The 4728-nt window shown below is 39.3% G+C and overlaps 1 long non-coding RNA gene across 1 annotated transcript; it reads right to left on the bottom strand.

The window, feature by feature from the left end:
- Positions 1–2066: 2066 nt before the first annotated feature.
- On the bottom strand, positions 2067–4317 carry LOC121200973. The gene is made up of 3 exons (XR_005896575.1): positions 4172–4317; positions 2881–3169; positions 2067–2515 (listed from the first exon to the last, which is right to left on the bottom strand). It is a non-coding gene; the product is annotated as an uncharacterized LOC121200973 (long non-coding RNA).
- Between the last annotated feature and the right edge of the window lie 411 nt (positions 4318–4728).

Below are 4728 nucleotides of genomic sequence, written 5' to 3' on the forward strand. Positions count from 1 at the left end.
GCATTCAAAGCATAACTGGGAAAGTACAAGCTGATCAAAAGCTGATCAAAGGGTGATTATACAGCATTTTGGAGTTCCTAGTCAAGCTCTTCCCACCAAGTTGTTTTTTGAAATGTCACCACTTCCCCAGGGAGCCCCTTAAGAACATAAACCTAGACCGACCTAGCAGGCTACCCGCTAATGTCACTGGCATACCTTTTTTTTTTTTTTTTTTTTTTAACATTTCCACGCTCATTTTCCTGCTTGTTCATCTGAGAAGATTACATGATTCCGCATGGTTCAACAGTGAACTGGAGAGCAGAAGCAGAGCTGACCTACACAGCCAAAATTAATCAACTATATATTTTGTAAAAAGAAATTGGACATATGTTTTGCCATGTAGAAAGTTTTTATGCTGAGGATTTGAGGATTGAAGCTTTAAAGGATGTTAAATTTACATAATCAGCAAAACTGAGCTTAAAATCAAACATGACCTTTTTCTTTGCATTAATTGACACTACTACACAATCTACTTCAAAATAAAGTTCATACAAGCGTTGGCTGGTGGATAACTGTAATGTTAGGCAGCAACATTAGTTGGAATTAACATTAACAGAAGATTAAATAAAATGCTGCTATTTTCAACCTGGGTCTCATTCCAATAATTGCAATAGTAAAATAATTAAAATCACCTGTGCACAAGTTACCACTGCTGAGTTTCCTGCTCCTGCTCACCACATGACCTAATTACCCAGCTGATCCCTATCAGCCTCTGTATTTAAACGGTGGTGAGCTGTTGACACACTCTTTGCCAGATCTTTTGTGTTGCCCAATGCCTTTGTGCTTTAGTTTTGCTCTTTCCTACTCTTGTTCTGATGACCCTCTCTTGTTTGCTGAATCTGACTGCCTTCACATTGACTGCAACCCTGACTTTAGACCCAGCAAACAAATACTCTCTTTCTGCATTGTCCATCGAGTGTTCTTATAGGTCCTTCTCCCTGAGCCAAGTACACCTCTGTTTGTGCCCTGTATCTATCTCCACACCTCCAGTGGTTTGAAATAAGAATCACTGATTCGCATTCTCAACCATGATCGCTTCACATCCACTTCTCAGGAAAAATGGACGGTCTTCTCTGAGTGTTTGTGCGTCTTTTGAGCACAGGAACAAAATGCTGAATACTAAACAACAGCCCAAGCTGAAGTGTCAGAGTTTTTGGTTTTTGCTGTATCTGAACAACGCTCAGATCCTTGGAAATTCATACTTTTAAAGGATGACTTCTTAATGCCCCTTGTCTCCCTGCAGTAAGAATGTATCATGAGAGGTGTGTTTATCCTTATTTAGGTCACTCTGGGAATATACCAGACGTTTACCACGAACAGAGATGCCAACACAGTTACATATGCATCTAAGATCTCAGTAGTAATTTGAGCAGCATGTCTATACTGAGGTTCTTTCAAGTTTCCAGGCACAAAATCTTCCCATCATGTACTTCCCACAATGGCTTGACCTCTGCTGTCCACCCACACTCCATCTCACTGGACGACATGTGAGACAAGTACTTGTTCGAAAGGCTCGACACCTTAGACCCACTGCTGTCACTCATATGTGGGGTGACCAAAATGTCCTCTTTAAACTGGGTCAGTCCTGGTTTTCATGCGTTTGTCCCCTGCTCAGTGTATCATCTATCACGTTATCTTATTTGTAATATAAAAAGGCACATCAGGATCACAAGAGGCAGGGATGTTATTATTTTCTTGTGACATGACATTAAAAGAATGAAATACATTCTTTGTTGGCTTGGTTATTGTGAGTGTTCTGAGTAACTTTTTCTAAATAACCTCAGACGAATGTGTTGACGAGGATGTCACATAGTTGCATCATGCTTGTCAAAGCACTTTAATTAATAACAAGTCCCTATTATTAGTGGCATTGAACTGAACACACCTTTGTCCTCGTTACATAGTTGTCACTGAAAACTTTGTTGAAAGTTTTTCATTACTTCAGATGTGTCCTAGTTTCTCTGGTCATCTTACTGTCATTTTAAGACAGGACATTGGGTTTACTCTGTATAAAATCCTCCACACAGTCAGGCCCACCTAGTTTTTATTACTTTCATTATGTTACAATTATTTTTACATACTGAAAACCTCTCAACTACAAACATACAACATCTGCACTGAATATAAATACTGTGTCATATTGATCAATCAGAAGTGGTCAGTCAGATAAGCTTCAAACAATCCAAATATACCTTTTACAAAGATTTATTCTTGCATTCATTCATTCACACTAATGTGTAACAGTTCTTTCATGAGCATTCCCTTGCTAGTTGGTTTTCTGCATGTTTTCATAGAAACAGCTTCATTTTGTTTATGTTAAATAACTTGTGGATAGAACTGATGAAACTCACTCACAGAGGTGAGTATTTTTCATCTCAGATTAGAAGAAAAGCACACGGCATGCGTGACTCATGCTGGAGGATGCTGAGAATCAACAAAGCCTGGAAAAGCTGGTCCTGATGTCCAAGGTTAGGTTCTGCAATTAAAAAAGGATAAATAAATTAAATAAAAATAATAATTAAACATTCAGAGATTAACACTTGAAAAAAATACTGATACTAATTAACAGGTATTAATGTTTTTGGATTGCTTTTGTAAGGATGATTTTGTTTGGAAAAATATTATCTCCACTTTGCTAGAATTTTCATTGAAGTGTATATACACATAAAAAAAAGACACAAATTAGAGTGTCAGGGTTAGATATTTGTGATTGCATAGATTGATATGCATTTAAGAAGGAAATTATTTCCCCTTCTGCCATCCCTCAGAACAGCCAATGGCCACGGCTAAGCAGCTGTATAATCATGTACAGTCCATGCCACTTCTGTGGTTGAGACTTACACACAAACATACGGATGCACATGCCACACCAGGCGACGACACTGGAGATCTGAAGTGCTCTGCCGCATTCCGGGCTCATCAGACAGTCCCTCGTCCGCAAGCAGCACTTGGGACAACTACTGCCTGAGCTTTGACTCTCTGTGTCCTCGTGTCTCTGGGGCTGAGTTTGCCTCGTGTCCTGTTGCTTTTCATCCCACTCCTCACTCTCTCCTCTTCCCATGTTGTTTTGTTTTTTTTTGCTGACAAAAGGCAAGCAGAGTGTAGTAGTTTGAGGACAGAAGGATCAGATCTGTGAAGGAAATGGCAGGAATGTAATAGTGTATGTGTACCACAGCTTCATTATAGCAGAATTTTCACAGGGAATAATATGAGCCACATTTGTGCCCACGCTCTCAGGCTTCACAATACAGGCTTTGTTTACAATAACAGTGTCATTATGTCCAGTGTCAGAATGCTGTGATTTTGTTTGCTGAGACTTGGCAGCTCTCTCTATATTAGCAAATGCAATGATTCAACCTTTGTTCATTGCACTTACCAAGGTGTGTTTTGTTATCACCTCCATCTTATTTTGGGTTCTGGAATGTTTGCAACTACCCAGGTAACATTCCTGCCTCTAGCACCTCCTTAAAACATGGAGATCCTTTTTTGTAATCACAACATACAGCCACACACAACTAGGAAATTTAGCACAATCTAAATGTAAACTCAGTTCTACAGGACGCGCCGCTGCACCTTTGAATCAGTGTGACCAGGTGTCTGTTCTCAGAAAAATACATTTACGCATTAGTTCTTTTAAACAACCGAACAGTTCAGTTTCATTAAAGAGAAATCTTCCACAAGTGTGAATCATTAACACTGTGGCCTAAACTTAAGTCTTTTTATGAAGACTTTATCGAGTGAAGTCACATTGATTTGACAGATTAACAATTCTTCCACACTGATGATCATTTCTCCTGCCAGGAACTGAGGCCCCCTGTTTTAACTGTCGGATACAATTGCTCCCCACAGACATTATCAGATATTAAGTGATAACCCTGATGGTGAAATAACATCTTATCTGTGCCATCCGATGGCTCCCCATTTATTACCACTGACAGTAAATTAGATTGCTGGCATCTGGAGGGTATACTGGCATTTTGAGTGCACCTTTCCATCTCATTCTGCTTTCAAAACTCCATTGGTTTTCAATCATAAGTAATGAAATTCCATCACCCTCCTCTGCCATGAAAGCGACTTGGAAAGGAAGTGAGAGAAGGCCATTAAGAGTAGAGAAAGCGAGTAATGGTCTTACCCTTTGCTTTCAGAGTCGCCTCTCTGTCGGTTTAAATCTCCTCTCTTTGTTGAGTGCAATGAACACACACCTTCACCCTTACAGGCTCACACAGTGTTATGAACAGTGTGCCGGTGTTAATGTCACAGCTCACAGCCCAGCAGGTGTGTCTTCAGGTTTTACAGGTTTGACCACGTGGACCTCCCTGACGTAAATGATTTCACTTACAACAAACAGCCCATTTAATTTTGGGCTGAGTCTTGAGGGTGGAATCAGTAAACAAGAGGTTCGACCCATCAGCAAAATTCAATATATTCATAAACTCCAGTCACTCTCAAAATATATTGTGTAATGTTTGTTTACATCACTACTGTTTGGAAACACAGCAGTAAAATGGACACAATTAAAATCAACTGTGAAATATTAAAAAAAAAAAAAAAAATCATAAATAAGTCTGTGTTCAGACAGACAGACAGACAGAGACAGACAAGTCTGTGGAATTTCAGCATTTCATTTGCATAATTCCTTCAAGTAATTCATCTCCACACACAGTAATATTGCATTTTAATAGCCAATAA

This window comes from Toxotes jaculatrix, chromosome 21 (genome assembly GCF_017976425.1).
Source record: "Toxotes jaculatrix isolate fToxJac2 chromosome 21, fToxJac2.pri, whole genome shotgun sequence".
NCBI lineage: Eukaryota > Metazoa > Chordata > Actinopteri > Toxotidae > Toxotes > Toxotes jaculatrix.